Genomic DNA, 21,810 nt, shown 5'->3' on the forward strand with positions numbered 1-21,810 from the left:
CGGGTTCCCAGCGGAGCGCCTCCCTTCCTGCTCCCCCGCCCAGCCGGCCCGGACGCCGCCGGAATCTGAAGGGAAGGAAAGAGGTGGAGGCTGCAGAGGGGAGCGGGCTCGCAGTGGCCTCTGCCTGGCCGCCCGGGAGCCACGTGCTGGCAGTCTCCTCGGACCAGCGCCCCGGCTCTGCCCCGGGAGAGCCCCGCTCAGCGTGGCTCCGCCGCCGACCCCAGAGGCTCACGCTCCCCGACGGCTCCCTGTGCGCTCACCCGGCAGCCGCCGAGGCGGGACCCACACAGCCCACCTTCGGGAGGACACCGCGGTGGCGCTTCTCCTCTCTCCTCCTTCCTCCTCTCTGTCCCCCGCCAGGCCCGGAGTCCGGCCCCGGGCTGGGAAATCCCGCAGCTTTTCCGGCCGGTTTGTCTCCAGGAAGCGCGGCTCAGGCGCTGTTGTAGCCTCGGCGCCTCCTCTCCCCGAGCAGCGGTGGGCGCCGCGGCCCGGGTTCTAGGGGGAGCTCGGCGGAGCCCCGAGGCGCCGGCTGATCCGAGTTCGAGAGCCGGAGGATCACACTGGCCCGGGAGCAGGACCGTGCGGCGGTGCCTCACAAAAAACAAGCCATCGGGACACCGCGGACACCTGCCTCCGCGGGCTCCGTGCAGAACACAGGAGCGCCTGCACCGCACCCAGCGCGGCCCCCGTGGCTTTTAGTCTCCCGAAGCGCCAGCAAGGGGTTTCCGATAAGTCCAAGGTAAGAAGAGCCTGCAGGGGACTGAGGCCCAGAGCTCCCTGAGGAACGGGGAGGGTGAGTGCTTCCATCCTCCCTTCACTTTGAACTTGGCGGCTTCTGGGACTTCCCTGGAGGGCGCCGAGTTGCACCCGCGCGGACTAGCAGAGGCGAGGGAGCACTTCCAAGCACTGGAGCACGCGGGAGGGACTCCTTTTTTCCATGTCCCACTGCCTTGCTCCTCTTCCAGCTGAGCCCATTGGAACCGCTAAAGACTGGGCGATGAAGCTTTGCAGTTCCCCTGGGACCAAAGTATATATAGAGATGTTGAATGAGAAAGCCAAAGACCTCTCCTTGCTGTACTGAATAACTTTTTTTCTTCTTTTGGTTTTCTTTCTTTCTTTCTTTCTTTCTTTCTTTCTTTCTTTCTTTCTTTCTTTCTTTCTTTCTTTCTTTCTTTCTTTCTTTCTTCCTTCCTTCCTTCCTTCCTTCCTTCCTTCCTTCCTTCCTTCCTCCCTCCCTCCCTCCCTCCCTCCCTCCCTCCCTCCCTCCTTCTTTCTTTCATTCTTTCTTTCTTTCTGTCTGTCTGTCTTTCTTTCTTTCTTTCTTTCTTTCTTTCTTTCTTTCTTTCTTTCTTTCTTTCTTTCTTTCTTTCTTTCTTTCTTTCTTTCTTTCTTTCTTTCTTTTTTTAATACCTCCCTCCCCCCTGCCTACTTTGTTCCCACTCACCCCACCCCAGTGCCCGGATTGAGCTGAAGAGGGGGCACACGGATCCAGTTGAAGTTGGGAACAGGGTAAAGTTCCACTGTCTTCCTGGGCGCTCACGTGTGTGTGTGTGTGTGTGTGTGTGTGTGTGTGTGTGTGTGTGTGTGTGTTTGCCTGAGAAGGTGAAACCCACCTATGCTTAATGTGCGGAGAAAACATAATGTGTTACTTTGCAGTGTGCTTTTAAGTTGCAAGCTCTAGGGAGCCTTCCTGTTCATTGGAAAGTGCTTTCTTCTGCTCTCCCATTTCTTCTCTCTCATTTCTTCTCTCTGGGAAGCCCTGGTGAAGCCCTGAAACCCTCATTCCCAGGTACAGTGTGTATTTGTTCCTTCCCTCCTATAGAGCCCATTGGAGCTAGCCGGTAGAGGAATAAGAAAGCTGTGTTTTATATGCCTTTCAGTGGAAAGTGGCAAGACTTTCAAGGAAAGGCCAGGGTACTCTTCCCAAAGGATGCTTCATAGAGTTAAAGGGTAAACTTTACTTTTATTTCCTCCAAAGGAAAAAAAGGCCTCTGAAAACAAGGGAGATGGAAATTTTTAGTTTGTCTATATGATTTTTACTACAATTAACTAACTCTAAAACTAGTGTACCTTTAAGAGTTCAAACTAATTTCTTGTAGAATAGGGTCCTTAACACATTAGCATCTGCAGTAAAGAGAACTAAATTTTATTTCATTAATTTAATTTTTTGTTTTGTTTTTCTCAATATATTTGCCTAGACTGTCTTAATTTATCCCCCAATCCAAAGTTTGTACTAAATCACCTTTAAAAGTATGTCAAGCTTCTCTCTCCCTCGCAGATTGTTTAAGGTAATAAATGTTAGATTGTTTTCCCATAATAATCCAGAAATTGAAGAAAAAAGTTGAGTGTTTTGCTGATTTCAGACAATTAATGGAAATATGAAGGTTTTGCAGTTAAATTAATGGATACCAAGGTAACCTGAGTTTCTGATATTATTATTTAGCATTTAAGTTTCTTCTAAGGCAGTGAAAAAGGCATGATATACTGTATTTTAAAATTGTAATTAACAATTCGTTTGCTTACCCCATGAATTTTCTTAAATCTGTGGATTGAAGTGTGTGATAAATAATCACTTTAGTTCTTTTTTTTTTTTTTTGGTGCATAGTTTATGAAATTTATTTACAGTGGAATTACCTCCAAATTTCCTGAATTACTAATAACTATTGTAAAGAGCTTTTGATTCTTTTTACAAATATAAAGTCCTCTATTAATTCAAGGATATGATTGGAATATGATATGAATGAAGAACCTACAGGGAAATATATAGGTTTCTGAATTGAAGGAACAACATTTAAAAAAAAACAAACTATTAAAATAGTCTAAATGAAACCCAAGCATCAATATTTTTTAAAATTACTACCAAGTTGTACCTACATAGCTTTGAAATATAAGAAGAGATCTGCTTACCTTAGAAACATGTTTCTGGTGCTGAAGCTGACTATAAAGGCCTACGGTACCAATTGTTCTGGCAATCAGGCTTGAAGACCCAGCATGTTTCAGCCATAAGTAAATAGATTTCTCATTTATCTATTCTGGACATCCCCACAGAAGTCAAACTTACTTACTATTTAGCATTCTCCTGCTAAATGGAAGATATTTTTCTCTTTATTTTATTTTCAAATAAAATATGTGTTTTTTTTGTGTGTGTGTATGTTTTTTGTGTGTTTTTTTTGTGTGTGTGTTTTATTTTGATTGATTGCGTGTTTAAGAATGCTTTTACTTGCTCTTGTGTAAAGTATACATTTGCTTTCCTTTCTTCCTGTATTTTTTATGATATTTTTTAACCTTTATGGATCCTGATGAAGGGGTATTACATGATTTAAGGTCTACATTATGAACACTGAACTAGCAATAAGAACCCAATAAATTACTATATCAAAGTGGTCATTTCCTTTACTAATAAAAGTGATTTTTTGAACCTTTATTTTTAAACATAAGTGAAATTATTTTTAAAGATAGTGTCCTAGTAAGGACTTTGAGAGAGCACAAAGAGAAGGGATATTATTTCAGGGACATTGCTGGACATAAAAGGCAATTCTTAGGCAACCTTGCAAGTAAGAAATGAATTTTATCTTTAATATCCATCCACCTTCTTTTCTTTGATTATTTGCTTATACCCTGGTATCAACTCCCTGTATTTGTCTTTTGCTTCCATTTTGTTAACCCAAACACCCAAAATGCAACATCCTATCTAGGAATATCTAACCCAGAAAATAATGATACAAAATTGTGATCTATTTTCCTCTTTTAGTCAAAACCTCCAGTTAGACTTGTGAGATAGAACTAATTAAATTCTTAAGAAGAAAACAATCATATCACACTAATTCCAACTAAAGTGTCATTGACTACCAATTTGTCTAATTCAGAAATATAAAACCAACTTAACTTCTGAAAAGGCAGAATGGGAAGCAGTCACCTCGGTTATCCTTAAATTTTCATACAAGATTGAATGTTAATAACTATGGTATTATTTTTTTATGTTTTACTTTTTGTGTTTTTGATAGTGCTCTGAAAAATTTATTAAAACCTACATTTTAACCTTGAAAGAAACATTTAGAAAGTTTTATATTTATATATCCATATAGCAGTTTAGTAACATTTCCACTGTATCTTGAAACTCTATTCTAAAATGGAGCCAGTCTTCACACAATTGTCTTACAAACAAAAGTCTGCATTACTGTTCCTAATGACTTGATTTATGAGTACTGGTAGGTATACCCAGTTATATTAGGTGGAAATAATAAGCTTTTGAAAGTCTATAGACTTACCTTCTAAAAATCCTGATGATAAACTACATAAAAAAGCATTTGCTTTTAAGCTTTAGTTTTACAGATTTCTTTTTCTCATGTTTATCTTTCTCCAAAATCTGCCCCTGAATTTCAGCCAAGTGGCCACAAGTCGGCAATAATGTGTCATACTCACGTGGTTGAGATCACAGAATTTGCCTTTCTCATAGCCACCATAGATTTAGAACTGAGAATTAATTTCTATTTTTCTATTGAAATAGAATTTTTGGACTGGAACCTGGATTCTTTGTCTGCCCGTAGAAGAATGACTCCACTCACAGAGAGTAGTAAAGCAAAGGTAGACATTTACTGAAAAACAAACACGGATTCCTATGTGGAGAGATGGAGAGTCCCACAGAGTGGACTCCCACGTGGGGAGGAGGAAAGGGTCCCACTGGGTTTCTTTTCCCTACGGCTTATAAAGACTGCAGATCCTGGTGCCTGATATCCCCTCTGATTGGTCACTGTTCCCTTAGACTGGATACTGTAGTAACTCCTGGGCTCAAAGATCCAACCTCACATGTGAGGTTCACCTCCCCCCCCTTCCTTATTGTTTTTCTATTTCCTTTGGGCTTTCTTCTCTTTCAGGTTGAAAAGCTTCCTTCCCTTTATTTTCTAAATACAGACGTTTTGCTGTTCCAAGCTCCCACATTCTATGGAAATATAAGTGTTGAAGCTTTTCAGTTTCCCCTATTTTATAGAAATATACCTTCTGCTGCTCTGCAGCCCTGTACTTCCTCCATGGTTCCCTTCATTTCTAAAATTTCCTAAACCTGTCCTACTTTACTCCTAAAATTCCTGTTTCACTATGAAAGAAGCATTTTCATTGAAACACATGTTGTTGAGTAAGCGTTACCTACATGAAAGCAGATAATTTCTTTAGAACAATTATTTCTTAATATAAACTAATGTGTAACATTGGATAATTTTCTTATAATCTCTTCACTAGTTCTCTTTTCATTTGATTAGGGTCTCTTTGGGACCCTGGGTTACTTCTCATTCCTTTATTCATGTTTTACGCCCTGTTTGTCCTTGCCCCTTGACTGACCCCCAATTTCTCTGCCAGCATGGCATTAAAGTTCCTTTTGAATTTATTTTTTAGCAGTAGTGACAGTTATTTCTGTAATGAACACAGATCCTCTCTGTGATAGTTTCCCTCCATACTTCTTTCTCAATACAATGGCCTTTCTTTTTCTGCTTGCAGTTTTGATCATTTGGTGGAAATTTTCCAATGTCTTGTCTTAGTCACTGCCCTTCACTAGGCACTGGGGAGAAAAGAGTAAACATAATTCTCCTGTTCCGTGGGCCCACAATAGAGTTCCCCATTTAATGAAGATTATAGACCAATAAGCAAATCACTGCAATATGATCTTGCTTTCACTGCACCAGTTAAACTTCACCATTAAACCCAAGTCTTCTTTTGTTAGACCTGTGGAACCCACCCCACAATTGGCTCCAGTAATAGTTTTCCTATTGCTCTTTGTTTCTAGGTTGTTGGTCTCACATTCATTCACACTGTCTTGAGGAATAGCCTATAAAATACCCAGACACTGTCCTTTATCAAGGACAGGATGCAACACAACATATTCTATGAAGTGCTGGGATACAACACACCTGGGTTTGAGTCTTGGTTCTGAAATGTACTGCATTACACATGGAAATCATTTCACTCTAGTCTTTAATTAAGAGAATCTTTAATTCTCTTGTGTGTAAAATAAAGTTTAAGACTTAAAAGTTTTGTGGTTGGTTGAGAGGTTTTATTTATTTTGCCTGTGCAAACTACAAGGAGGTACTTCACACATGTCATTTTTACTATGCAGTGAATAACTAATTTCACTAAAAGTGTATTAACAATAATCCAGTTGCTAAAAATAATGTATTTTATCCAAGAAAAATTCCTCAAAAAATTAGATAAAAAATTCTCAGGAAGATGCATAAGACATTGTACTTTTTTATTCCCCTTCATAGTAAATATTTTGTAATTCTGGTGATATGATTTATCAAAATTTTGAAATACTCAACTTGACCTTTGTACACTATTTACCCTCAAAATATATTTATAAGTTTAGTACCAATTATTTAAATACTCTCCCCTTTAAGAGAGCTACCCTTGTAAGAATATGATAAAAGCAGCTTTCTTAAATTTTGTCTGGCTTAATCCTGGCTTTCAGACTAGTTATAATATATATATAATGTGCCTTGGTCATTAATGACTTATCTATAACTCATCAGAGGAGGAAAATGTATTCTATTAGTTATAAAAATTAAGGAATACATTGAGAATAAAAGCTGAGCAATATTAAATAAAGATAAAGCATTATTAAGTACATATTCTAAGTTATTTGGCCTCTAATTTATTAATATCTTCATTAAAATTTATATTTGTAGAAAATATTATTTTAACTTATTTTTATTACATTATATTGCAATAATATTTTCTCAGTTTCTCTAAAGTGAATTTGTATATTAGGAACATTAATTTAAATAGCATTCATTTGTTGTATCTTTCATTTATACATATTTACCAAAACCCAAAAATAATATTTTATTTTGTGTTAGTTTGGCATGTTTTAACCTTTTAGTAATATGGTAAACCAAAAAACTCATTGTTGAACAGTTAATATAACTTACTCATTGTGGGAGTAAGTTATGTTAATATTAGATATTTTGTCTTGGCTTTATTAACAACATAATTTAAGAACTAACAAAAAATTAGATGGTAAGTCATTGTGAAAAATTAGGTGAGACTGCAGTCTTTTTATATGGTTTTCAAATATGGTCAGCATTGATTATAGTTAGCTTTTATAGTGGTACAAATTTGAGGATTTGGTACATTTTCTGTGGATATTTTTCAACACTATCTTGGTTTCCAGTGTACTAATGAATGTAGCCAATAGTATAAAAATATTGACCTTGAATTTATTATTCATTCATTCATTTCCTCGCTCATACTTATATACATTACTAGAGGCCTGGTACATGAATTCATGCACTAGTGGAATCGCTCGCTTGGCCTGCAGAATTGAACCAAAACTGGCTCACCAACATCCCCCAAGGGGTCCCAGATTGCAAGAGGATGCAGGCCAGGCCAAGGGACCTCACCAATGCATGATCAGGGATAGGGAGGGACATGGGAGATTGACCAGCTGGGAAGGGACTGCAGGAGGGCTCCAGGGCATGTCTGGCCCATCTCACTCAATCCCAATTGGCTGGACTTCAGCAGCAAGCTAACCTACTGGTCAGAGCATCTTTCCCCTAGTATTCAGTGCACATCATTGTGAGAGGTTGAGTGGCCTTAGCATATCATTAGCATATTATGCTCTGATTGGTTGAACTGACAACAGGACACTTAACTCATTAGGCTTTTATTATATACCAGAGGCCTGCATGAAATTTATGCATGGGGTGGCAGGGGGTGTCCCTCAGCCCAGGCTGCTCCCTCTCCAATCTGGGATCCTTCTCACAATTAGGACTGCTGGCTCCAAAATGCTCACCTACCTGCCTTCCTGATTGCCCCTAACCACTTCTTCCTGCCAGCCTGATCACCCCCTAATCACTGCCCTGCCAGCCTGATTGATGCCTAACTACCCCCCTGCCAGCCTGTTTGCCCCCAGTGCCCTCTTCTGCCGGCCTGGTCACCCCTAACTGCCCTCCCCTGCAGGCTTGATTGCTCACAACTGCCCTCCCTTGCAGACCTGGTCCCCAACAACTGCCCTCTCCTGCTGGCCATCTTGTGGTGGCCATCTTGTGTCCACATGGGTGCAAGATCTTTGACTACATGGGGGCAGCTATCTTGATCTTGTGTGTTGGAGTGATGGTCAATATTTATTATTACTACTCTTTTATTAGATAGGATAGAGGCTGGTGCATGGGTGGGGGCCAGCTGGTTTGCCCTGAAGTGTGTCCTGGATCAGAGTGGGGGTTCCCTTGGGGATTGGGGTGGCTAGGCGAGGGGCTTGTGGTGGTTTGCAGGCAACCCAAGTGGAGGCCCTGATATCTAGGACATATTTATCTTCTACAATTGAAATTTTGTAGCCTGGAGCAAAGCCAAGTCTTCTGCTCGCTCTGTGGCAGCAGCCATTTCTGTTGGGGTTTATTCACCTTCTATAACTGAAACTTTGTAGCCTGGAGTGGAGGCCTAGACTGGCCAGGGCAGGTGGAAAGGTTAGCTTCCTTTGTTGCCGGGGGAAACCATAGCCTCCTCTCTCCAGCTCCGTGGCTGCCACCATTTTCCTTGTGATTTACCTTCTATAATTAAAGCTTTGTATCCTTGAGTGGAGGCCTAGGCTGGCCAGGGCATGTGGAAAGCTTGGCTGCCTTCCATTGTCGGGGACACCCAAGCTTCCCTCCTGCTCTCTGTGGTGGTAGTCATTTTGGTTGGGGTTAATTTGCATACTGACTCTGATTGGCTGGTGGGCGTGGCTTGTGGGTGTAGCTGATGGTTAACTTGCATATTACTCTCTTATTAGGTAGGATGATGATGCTTCAAGATTAGACCCTTAACAGTATTTATTAAGATAGTAATGTTCTCCAATTTCAGCAATATAACTTAAAAGAAAAAAAAAAGGAGAAAGAAGCAAAGAATAAGGGCAAAATAAATAAAGTTAATAATTATTTAGAACTACAAAAACAATTCTCTACATCTTGTCTAGGAATACTTTTTTTATAAATGTTTATTCTCTATTTCCAAAAGTATTTTCTTACCATTCCTCTGAATTTATTTTATATATTTTTAATAAGATGATGATAAATGGAAGATTTACAAGAAAGATAAGCAGAATCGCATACAACATGAACATATCCCTAATCACATATAATGAAACACATAAAAAGATCTTAATTTTCAATTTAGGGAATGGGAAAAAGTTCAAAATGTAGTTTTAAATCTTAACTTTTTTTAAAATATGAAAATGCTCATAACACAAACAATAAAAATGTTATTAATTTTAAAAGACACTTGTTTTAGGCAGTGAACTAGAAAAGGGCAGTTTCTTTTTCCAGTGACCTCATCTTGAAGGCCCTGATTGGAGCCAGCAGTACTATACTTACTCATTCATTTAGAAAATTGCCAGTGAGCTATGAGATGGATTCCTGGACCTCCTGAACTCATTTCTGCCTATTGTGACTGTCTTTGCACTATGCAACTAGCTTCTCTATCTTGTCTTTGTTATTTAATCACTTCTTATTTATCTTTGGGAAGAAAATATCATTTTATAAGTGAAATGTATGCCAGTTTTCCAACACAATACAACACAGAAATTATTCTGCTTGCAATTGGAGAATTAGAAGAGTGCTTCTTTGAATAGTTATGAAAGTGGCTTCTGGAAAATATTGCAGAAAATGCCCCAATTGGAGCTTACAATGAAACTTAAAATATTACAGAAGAAAAAGAATATATGTACAATGGCTTTCCTAGGTCACTTTCTATAAATGTGAACTTATTAATCATTATAAATATGCAAGGCAATTTTACAACAATAGAGTTCCTGTGGCAATTATTCTTTGAAGCTTATTTAACTTTCATTTAAAAACGTGTTTGTTCTTTTTTTAAATATATTTTCTATTGATTTTTACAGAGAGGATGGGAGAAGGATAGAGAGTTAGAAACATTGATGAGAGAGAAACATCAATCAGCTGCCTCCTGAATACCCCCTACTGGAGATGTGCCAGCAACCAAGGTACATGCTCTTGACTGGAATTGAACCTGGGACCCCCCATGCCAACACTATCCACTGAGCCAAACCGGAAAGGGAGAAAAATGTTTTTTGAAATGCATAAACACATGGTTACTCTCTTTACTTGAGGTCTGGTGCATAAAATTGGTGGTGCACAGAGGGCAGGGTGTGTCCGTCAGCCCAGTCTGCACCCTCTCTAATCTGGGAACTCTCTAGGGATTTCTGACTACCCTGTTTAGGCCTGATCCTGCCTAAATAGGCAGTTGGACATCCCTCTCACAATATAGGACTGCTGGCTCTTAACCACTTGCCTGCCTGCCTGATTGCCCCTAACTGCTTCTGCCTGCCAGCCTGATTACCTGCTAATCACTCCCCTGCCAGCCTGATCAACACCTAACTGCTCCCCTGCCAGCCCGATTGCCCCTAACTGCCCTCCTCTGCCAGCCTGGTCACCCTTAACTGTCCTCCCCTGCAGGCCTGGTTGCCCCTAACTGCTCTCCCCTACTGGCCTGGTCTCCCCGCAACTGCCCTCCCCTGCATGCCTGGTCACCCCTAACTGTTCTCCCCTACAGGCCTGATCACCCCCAACTGCCCTCCTCTGCTGGCCCAGTCACCCCTAACTACCCTCCCTGTAGGCCTGATCACCCACAACTGCCCTCCCCTGCTGGCCATCTTGTGGTGGCCATCTTTTACCACATGGGGGTGGCCACCTGGTGTGTTGGAGTGGTGGTCAATTTGCATATTACTGCTTTATTATATAGGATTATACTTTGTTTTGACTTTTAGGTACAAAATCTCTCCAACTGGGGTTCACTTGGTAACCATTGCTTTAGTGCAATGTATCTGTGCCATGGTTTGCCCTAGATAAGAAGTGAGTCCTGGAACTGAAAAGCAACAGTAATGAGTAGCCCCAGAGAATAAACCCTGGTTTTGAACAAAGTTGTTAAATTTTGGAAGCGAAAGTGACTGAGCATCTTCCACAACGTAGCCAAGTGTGTCTGTAGTTTCAGCTACAGTCTAGTCAGCAAATCCAGTTTCTATTTCTTTATAGATCACATTTACACAAAGTAATAACTACATTTTAAAAAAAAATGTCTTTTGTATTTTTCAGTCTGATCATAAGGGCTGCAGAAGATAATTTGCATACGTGTTAGGCTTTATAAAAACCATTTGTTGTGTGATTTCAAACAGCTCAACTTATCCTTTGTTATTTTGATGTTAAAGATATCCATGTACATAAAATTTACATAGACTAGACTGTTCAATTGAGGTAATTCATTTATTTTTAAATGTGTTTTTGCTTTACTTTTCTAAGCTATTAACTCTGTAATGGGTGAAACAGAATACCTAACTTAAACTGCTGTCCATGAAAATGAGAAGTCACTAATATTTAGCATTCTTGAAAAGATAAAAATAAGTACTTGGACCTGGCTCGGTAAATCGAGCTTCGACCCATGCATCAAGAAGTCACCATTTCAATTCCCGGTCAGGGCACATATCTGGATTGCTGGCTTGATCCCCAGTAGGGTGTGCAGGAGGCAGCCAATATTGGGGTGTTGTCTGTCATAGATGCTTCTATCACTCTCTTCCTCTCCCTTCCTCTCTCTGTAAAAAACATCAATAAAAACATTAAAATATCACTTGACACTTAGTTCCATTTTCTGTTTTAGGTTTTAACAGCATGAACTTGAGGCAGGATAGTAAGAAGTTAGGAACATTCCTCAATTGGAATGAAGAAACAGACAGCTGATTTAAACTTGCCTCATCCAGCACCCTGACTCGCCTGCTTCTTTCTCCTTTTAATGACCACTCCCTTAAGCATTGAGCCCTCAGGACAATGAGGTGCTGACCATAATCAAATAATCTTAGGAACAAAATGTCAGTCTGTTGACCACAAAGACAGGGTTTTGGTTAAACTAGAGATAACATCTAGGACTCAGTTGTGTATCAGCTCTAGGCACAGAAGAGCAGCAAAACCAGAAAAAGCCAAGTCATGGCTGACATCGGGACCAGCTTCAATGACTAATGACTCTGCCCTAGCATTGACCAATCAGTAGAGATCACAACCCTGAAAGGACACACCTGGAAAGCTACTGACTATTCAATTGATCTATTGAGATCCTCTCCAGAGACCTCCCCTAAAATTCCTGCCTTAGGCAAAGGACCTAGTGTGTGCTCATGTGCTCTCTCTGTCTCTCTCTCTCTCTCTTTCCTCCCCCAGCACATTGTCACAGCATACCTCTGCTTTCCTTAGAAGGTATCCTATGCTTTCTTTCTTTTAAGGGCCCTTCTTTTGCCTTTATAACTTGTTTCTTGAGTCCATGCAGCCCAGCTGGCTCACAGCTTCTGCCTCTGTGACTTTCTTTTTAAAAGGCTAAATAAACTTGCACTAGAGTTCTTGGCTCTGCATTCTTTCTTTGCCAAACTCAAGAACCAAGATCTAATACTGCTAACAAACTGATAATGAAACATTCCTGGAACACAATCTGTTAGAGGTTAACACCAAATGAATAAGTACTTATTGTATGTAACCTGACATTTTGTTCCACTGTATCTCTGATTTACTAAAAATTATATGCATGTTACTATAATCAAAATGTTTTGTGATATGTGTACCTAGGGAGGGGAAATTCATTAATATATTTGAATTTATGCTTATAAAAGTAGTAATATTTGCCTTTGAATATTAAAATAAGTATGTATGTTGGCCACTACAAACTATTCTATTTATTAATATTTAGAATTGCTTTGATTTTCCAAGAGCAGAAACTTAGAAGGAAATTTATAGGTCAACTATTTCAACATCTAATTTTCCCATGCTTCCTGTAGAGAAGTAGAGGCAGGATTAGAATTAACTAGGTCACACTGCCTCCTTCTCCCACTCTGTAATCCTATTAGTAAACCCCATTGTTAAAAGAAGATAATCATATAGGTCTTATTTATTTATTTTTGAAATGTAGTTTTATTGATTTCAGAGTGGAAAGGAGGGGGAGAGAAAGATATATAGAAACATCAATTATAAGAGAGAATCATTGATTGTTTGCCTCATGCATGTCCCACAGTGGAGACAGAGCCCCCAACCTGGGCCTGTGCTCTGACTTGGTTCATAGGTTGATGCTCAATCACTGAGCCATGATGGCTGGGCTAGGTCACATTCAAGTAAAATGAATTCATTTTAAAAAATACATGTGGAAGTTGAGTAGGAAAAGGTAAATTTTGATTCCAAGGAATCTTACCAATATGTGTCACAATTTGAAATGCTGTAAAGAGAACCATTAATTTAAACATAAGATGGGATTTATGAATGTCTATGTAATTAAACAAGATGGCACTAGACTAAGGTGGTTCAAATGTCTTGGTAGCCAACACAAGCAAGCCAAAACCTAAACCAGAGTCAATGTACTCAAATCCCAGAAAATGAAAGAAGAACAACCAATCATAAACAGCCAGCAAGGCTTCCATAAATAAGATAACTGCTAAAGCCATACCCAATCAAATAATTCCCTTGCTTTGCTTCCAGGTCTTTTCTATAAAAATCTCTCCCCTTGCTGCTGTTGGTGGAGTGCTACTGCCACCTTTGGTTTGGTGCTGCCGGATTGATATCAATGTGTGCTTCAATAAGTTCTTGAACATTTTAATGTGCTCCACTTTAGCTTTAACATTAGCTCCTTCATATTTAAAAGAGGTGCTGTGTAAATTATAATTCTAAAGTCATCCTTTCTTGAGGAGAAAGTGAGGTAGACTATGGATTAACACCACTAGATGAGTTGTCAATGATAAGGACCAGCCCAGCTGTACTCAGGATGTTGGGTAATGTGACCTTCTACCTACTCAGCAAATGGCCATGGGAAACATACTCTAAGAAGAGATTCTGGTAAGTTTTCTGAGACGTGGATCTGTAGTCAAGAAGGAATATATTGGAATCATATGGACGTAGAAAGAAAACCAGTTTGGGTGAGAAAAATTAATTCAGTTTTTATTTATGAGCTCAATCAAGATGGTTGGAAGAACATTCTCATGAGGTATTTGGATATACAGGTTGAGTTCAAAGAGGAACAATCTGAGATGGAGATACATTTGAAAGTCATGAATTTATAGATGACAATTAAAGCCATAGGTTTAAATGAAAATGTATGAGTGAGAACATCTGACTAAACATTGACTGCAGAAATATAGAAAGAGCCAGGAAATTGATGAAAAAAAAGAGAGAGAAATAAGTTGAAAAGAGCATCTATAATAATAAAGAGCTAATATGCTAATGGTCAGGATGCCCTCACAGCCATCAGCAGGCTGCGTGGGCAGCAGGCGCGGTGGGCATAGACTTGCAGCGTTGGGGACTTGTATGAGGCTGCTCCTATCCCCTGCCAGCACCCCAAATCCCTCCCTGACTCGGAGCCAGTGAGCAAGCGAGGGTCGCCTCCAGGTCGAAGCCCTAGGTCCCTTACCCCCACCCAGGCCCAAGAGCTTGGCACAGGGCAGGGGCGCCCGGGCAACCAGGAACACAGTGCAAGAGGCTAGTGCGATCCCAAAAGGGTTGGCATGCGGGGGGAGGGAGTCATGTTTACATCACCAAGTTCCCTCCTTTTCCCCTGCCCATGCATCCCTCCTCCCTCCCCTCAGCAGCCTGGCTCCTGCCTACATGCTGCCAGGCAGGCCCGACTACACCAAGGAGTGAGCTATGGCGATTGAGATGGCAACTTCCTGGGATGGGAGTGAGGGGCCACAGCGATTCACAAGGGTGATGAGGCCAACGTGGACGGCGGCTCCATGCACAGTTCTCAGTGCAATTGAGAGGGGTGCGTGGCCTCCTTGAAAGCTGCTGCACCTCCATTGCCATTGCTGCTCCAAGGGAGCCAGGGGGCCTGGAGCAGGAATGGGTGCACACAGAGGGCTGAGCCCACATGCGCCATGCACCCCGTCCCGCCCCAGCCTGGCCCCTGCACTTGCCTCCATGGCCGGGCCAGGGACACCGAGCCATCCTTCAGGGAGGTGGAGGAGGCTCACTGACATCAGTGCCCTAGGCCACACCATTTGTACTTCTGCCTGCCTGGCTAGCAGGGACCAGAGAATTGCAGGCAAGCTGCTCCCACCCCCACTGGTGAAATAGGGAGGAGGGCTCTGAGTGAGGGGAGGGGACCTCTGCCAGGGTCCTCCCTGCAGGGGAAGGGGCCTGGCCTGGGCCAGGTGGGAAGTTTAAGAAGTCTGGCTGAGCAGGCGCTGGTTCATACCAACTCTTTTTAAAATATATATATATATATATATATATATATATATATATATATATATATATATATATATATATATATATTATTGATTTTTTACAAAGAGGAAGGGAGAGGAATAAAGAGAAACATCAATCAGCTGCCTCCTGCACACCCCACACTGGGGATGTGCTTGCAACCAAGATACATGCCCTTGACTGGAATGGAACCTGGGACTCTTCAGTCTGCAGTCCGACGCTCTATCCACTGAGCCAAACCTGCCAGGCCATACCAACTCTTACTCTGCCATCTTCCTCCAGCTCTCCAAGCTAGCCCCCTTACCCTACCTGCCTAGGGGAATATGCTCTAGGTGACCTCCCTGAGCGCAGACTGTGAACCCATTTGGATTGCGAGGTGACTATATTCAGCTGAGAAGTGAGGGGGCTGAACCCCACCTTTGCTGGGCTCCGGTCAGTCCAAGGCCCAAGCATCCACCACGAGAAGGAAAAAACGGAGAAAGGAGTCAGGAGGAAGGGAGGACAATTGAAGGAAACATGTCTAGACTTTCCCAGCCCTCTCCCTCTTTTTGCTGCTTACAAAAGCTCAAGGCCCAGCCACAGTTCTGTCTCCCTATTTTAGTCCCCTGTTCTCCAACCACAGAGAAAAGAAATAAGGAAAGTATGCTGCTTCCAGAAAGAATCTATATACTTGATCGGCCAGGAACCTCCCACAGAGGGAGGCCAGACTGAAGCCAGCCATTAGTAGAACATCCTGTGAGGGCTTCTGGACTGTGAGAGGGGGCAGGCCAGGCTGAGGGACCCCCTCCCCCACCCTGCTTCCAGTGCACAGATTTTTGTGCACCAGGCTTCGAGTATTTTAATAAGGAATTGGAGAGAATGATATCGGGAAAAGCAAGTACATAATTCCAAGAAATGGATTACAGAACAGTAACAAATGTTGCAGAGATTAATAGTATAAAGAATGAAATGAGGGAAGAAGATTTATAGGCTATCACTGGTGATATTAGCAAGAACAATTTTATTGGAGTGATGAGAATTTTTATCAGTGGGTCAAGGAGAAAATGGTAGATGAGAAATCCAAGACAGGTCTGGGTCATCCCTTCAAATGAAAGACAGGTACATACAGTGTTGAAAGGTCTATTATGTTAGCTCCCAATAAAAGCATGTAAATACATGGAAAAGTGTTAATAAATTGCTGAAGCACTGTATCCAGGGATTAGCTGAATGTCCCATCTACAGGGGATTAGCTCCAAGAAGAAAAAGAGACTTCTAAAAATATGACAGAGGCTGGTACATTTTGCCTTATCTCAGCTCTTCCATAAATATTTACTTTTTAGTTGCAGAACTTTTTGTACAGATATTATTAAAATTAAACTATGATGGCATGTAGTAAACTATTTTATTTTTAATTAAATTTATTAGAGTGACATTAGTTAATGAGGTTATATAGGCTTCTATGATACATGATCTATATATTGCATGCGTGCCCACTGCCCAAAGTCAAATTGTCTTCCATCACCATACAATTACCCTCCTTTACCATTTACTATCCCCTCCCTCCATTCCTCTCCCCTCTGGTAACCACCATGCTGCTGTCTGTGTAAAAGCTTTTAATTTGTTGTTTTTAAAAATATATTTTCATTGATTTCAGAAAAAAAGGGATTGAGAGATAGGAACATCAATGATGAGAAAGAATCATTGATTGGCTGCCTCCTGCACATTGTCCATTAGAGATTGAGCCCACAACCTGGACACATGCCCTACGGGAAGAACTGTGACCTCCTGGTTCATAGATTGATGTTCAGCCACTGAACTACACCAGCCAGGCAGCATCTCAGAAATTTGGATATCTCATATTGTCATTCTTATTTGTCTCTATATATCTTTTGTTCTCACCTTCTATTTCATCTATGACCCAATCATTTTTTAAAAGTATGTTGCTTAATCTCCGTGTATTTGGGGGTTTTTGTGTGTTTGGGGTTTTTGCACTTTTCAAAAAATTTTTCTAATTTCAAACCATTGTGGTCAGAGAATAAGCTTGGTATGATTTCAGTATTCTAAAATATGAGGCTAGTTTTGTGACCCAATATGTGGTCAATCCTTGGAATGTTTCATGTACACTGGAGAAGAATGTATAATCTGATATTCTGGGATAAAAGGCCCTGTGAGTGTCAATTATGTACATTTGTTCTAATATGTCATTTAAGGCCAGTATTTTTTATTTAATTGTATTTTTATTCATTTCAGAGAGGAATTGATATATATATATATATATATATATATATATATATATATATATATATATATAAACATCAATGATGACAGAGAATCACTGCTCGGCTGCCTCCTGCATATCCCCTACTAGGGATCCAGCCCGCAATGGAGACATGTGCCCTGACTAGGAATAGAACCATGACCTCCTGGTTCATAGGTTGACCCTAAAACGCTGAACCACACCAGCTGGGCAAGGCCAGTATTTATTTATTGACTAGTGGCCCAATGCACAAATGAAGATTTGTGCAAGAATGGGCCTTCAGCAGAAACTGGTTTGGCTCAGTGGATAAAGCGTCGACCTGTGGACTCGGGGGTTCCTGATTCGATTCCAGTCAAGGCCATGTATGTTGGTTGCGGGCACATCACCAGTGGGGGGTGTGCAAGAGGCAGCTGATCGATGATTCTCTCTCATCGATGTTTCTAACTATCTTTCTCTCTTCCTCTCTGTGAAAAATCATATATATATATAATATATATATATATATATATATATTTTATATATATATATATATATATATATATATATTATATATATATAAAAGAATGGGCCTTCATTCCCCTGGCTGCCAGCACCACCTTCACTCTGGCCAGAGCTGCCTTTCCACTCTGGCCTGAAGCCACCTTTCTGCCTTCCCACACTGCCTAGAGGCCCCGAGTGGCTGGAGTGGTGTGGAATGCCTGCATTGTTGCCATGGTGGCAAGACAAGCATTCTCCCCTGTCTCCCGCTGCTCAGCACCTGCATATGCAAATTAATCCACCATGTTTGTTGGGTTAATTTGCATACTCACTCCTGATTGGCTGGTGGGCACCACCAAGGTACAGTCAGTTAGCATGTTGCTCTTTGATTAGGCAGATTATCGGTTTTAGTGATTTATCTGGAGTATTTAGAACCCAAACTATGATTGTGTTTTTGTCATTTTTTTCCTTTAATTCTGTTAGTAGTTGCTTTTTATATTTTGTTGCTCCTTGATTTGGTATACATATATTGAGAAGTGTTATGTCTACTTGAAGTAGGATCCCTTTATCATTATAAAATATTGATCTTTGCCCTTTGTTACTTTTGTGATCTTGAAATCTGTTTTGTCTGACAAAAGTATGGCTGCAGCTGCTTTTCTGTGGATGTTATTTGTTTAGGAAATCACTTTTCATTCTTTCACTTTGAACCTGTACTTGTCTTTGCAGTTTAGATGTGTCCTCTGAAAGCGATATACAGTTGCATTTTTTAAATCTAATCTGCTACTCTTTGCCCTTTTCTTAGTGAATTCGGTCAATTTATTTTAGGGTAATTCTTAATGTATGAGGATTTCCTATAGCCATTTTATCTGTTTGGTGTTTTGTTTTGTTTTTTCCTCGTTGCTCTGGGCCTCCATTGGTTCTTTTCCTTTGTGTTTTTGTCTGATGGTATTCCATACTTTATTCCTCTGTTTCCAATTTTTTTTAAGTTAGGTGTTTTTGTTTTCATTTGTGTGTGCGTGTGTGTGTGTGTGTGTGTGTGTGTGTGTGTATGGTTACCATTAGATTTATGAAAAATAAAGTTGTATGTATACAGTTGTCCTTGTCCTTTTTTCCTTTGAATGCATCTGATCTTTATCTTCCTTTACAAATTCAGAGCTTTGTCCCCTCCTTTTTTATGTTTTTGTTGTAAAAAATAATTCCTATTTATGCTGTAAGTTTGTTGGTGGTTTGTTGTGACACTTTGCTCTTTGTTTTAGTTAGAATAAATCCCTTCAGTATTTTCCGAAATGAACATTTTCTATTAATAAGGTGCCTCAGATCTGTATGTCTGAAAAAGTCTTTATTTCTTTCATATAAAAAGGATAACTTTGCTAGATATACTATTCTTGACTGGTAATTTCTCTTTTTCAGTAGTTGGAATACTTGTTTTTATTCTCTCTGGTTTATAGTTTCTGCTAAATCTGAAAATAACCACTTATGGGCTTTCTTTTATAGGTTACTTTCTTCTTTTTATTGGCTGCCTTGATTATTCTTTATTTGTCATTAATTTTTTCTTCTCATTAAATTTCGTTTCAATGAATCTCAAAATTCTGTAACAGATTTTTGTCAAGTTGTTTCCATTAAAATATACTGATTTTTACAACTAATAACTTAAAAGCTGCCATGCGCACATATAAAAAAACACCAAATGGTCCACAAAACATTACCTTTTCCTTCTGAAGGTATTAAAATAATTGTAATCATTAACTAGTCTTTTAATACTACACTTAAATGACCACTTGAGACAAACAATTCTGAGACCATTCTTCCACCACTGATTAAGAGTGGGGTGGCCCTGACTGGTTTGGCTCATTTGACAGAGTGTTGCCCTGGGGAATGAAGGGTCCCAGTTTCAATTCCAGTCAAGGGCATATATCTTGGTTGCAGGCACATCCTCAGTAGGAGGTGTGCAGGAGGCAGCTGATCTGTTTCTCTCTCATCGACCTTTCTAATTCTCTATCCCTCTCCCTCCCTCTCTGTAAAAAATCAATAAAATATATTTTTAAAAAATGACTGGGGTGGAAGATATTAGGGGTATAGATGACATTGGTACCTGGAATGGTGGACACTTTTACTCAACTGAAGTAAAGTCTGTTGAAATACAACACGAACCTTTGTCATTAATTTTTGACAGTTTTAATAAAATGATAGAGATGGCCTTACTGTATTGAGGTAATTGGGTATTCTTTTTGCTTCTTGGAATTAAGGACATAGATTTTTCCAGAGATTTTGGAAGTTCTTGTCAACTATTTGTTTGAATAGACTCTTTGTTCCTTTCTCCTTTACTTCTTCTGGTATGTTTATTATTCTTATTTTTATTTTTCTGATGGATTTATATCATTCTTGTAGAGGTCTTTCTTTTTTTAATGATCAAGTATTATCTCTACATCATTTCTAGATTTCTATCTTCAATATCACTATTTTTTTTCCCTTCACATGATATTTGTTGATAAAATTATATAGGTTAAAAGTATACAATTCTATAAGACATCATCTGTGTAATTTATTGTGTGTTCACCACCCAAAGTCAAATCTCCTTATATCACCATTTATGTTCACTATACCTTCTTTTATCTCCCCTCAACACTCTTTCCTCTAGTAATCATTATACTGTTGTCTTGTTTTTTGTTTGTTTGCTGTTGTTTTTTTTACTTAACCCCTCACTTTTTTTATCCAGTCTCCTAAACCTCCTCTCTTTTGACAGCTATTATATGACTTTGTTTTTATTATGTTTATTAGTTTATTTTGTACATTGGATTCCACAAAAAAGTAAAATCATATGATATTGTTTTTCCTTGAATGGTTTATCTCTCCAGGTTATTAATATGATACTTGTTTTTCCTCTCACTAGCTTATTTCAGCAGCATACAACTCTCTAGATCAATACATGATGTTGAAAATGATGAGTCCCTTCTCTTTTAAGATTGAGAAATAGTTCATCATGTAAATGTACCACAGCTTTTTTATCCATTCATCCAGTGATGGACACTTGGGCTGCTTCTAAACCTAGGCTATTGTAAATAACATTGCAATGAACATATGGGTGAATGTGTTCTTTTGAACCAGTGCTTCCAGTTTCTTTAGATATATTCTTGGAAGTGGGATTGCAGGGTAATAAGAAAATTCTATTTTTAATTTTTGTTGTAGCTCCATACTCTTTCAATGTAGATGTAGATTTGGCAGCACCAATCTACATTCCCACCAACACTGAGCAAGAGTTCCCTTTTCTCCACATTCTCTTCAAAACTAGTTATTTGTTAAATTATTGATAATAGTCATTCTGACAGGTGTGAGGTGATATCTTATTGTGGTTTAAATTTGCATGTCTCTAATAATTAATGATATTGAGCATCTTTTCATATGACCATTGGCCATCTGTATCTCCTTTTTGGAGACGTATCTGTTTTGACTATTATTTGTTTGTTTTATTGGATTGTTTGTTTATATTTTTTGGTGTTGAGTTGTATATGTTCTTTATAAATTCTGAATATATCATTGTCCAGTATGATCTTCCATTAAGTGGATTGTTTTTTTCATTTTTTTGATGGGTTCCTTTGCTGTGAAAAAACTCTTTAATTTGGGGTTGTCTCATTAGTTTATTTTTTATTTTGTTTTCCTTATTTGAGGAGATATATTTACTACAATTTTACAAATGTTTTCTTCAAAACTTTCTGTTTTAATGATTTAAATATTTAATTTAAGTTAATTCTCATGTATGGTGTAAAAAGGTGATCCAGTTTAATTTTTTTTTGCACATATCTGTCCAATTTCCTCAACGCTATTTATTGAATATGCTATCTTTACCTCATTGCATGTTTTTTCCTCATTTGTCAAGTATTAATTAACTATGAAGTTCTG

The sequence above is a fragment of the Pipistrellus hanaki genome (assembly GCF_964339955.1).
Source record: "Pipistrellus hanaki genome assembly, chromosome: 1".
In the NCBI taxonomy this organism is placed as follows: Eukaryota; Metazoa; Chordata; class Mammalia; order Chiroptera; family Vespertilionidae; genus Pipistrellus; species Pipistrellus hanaki.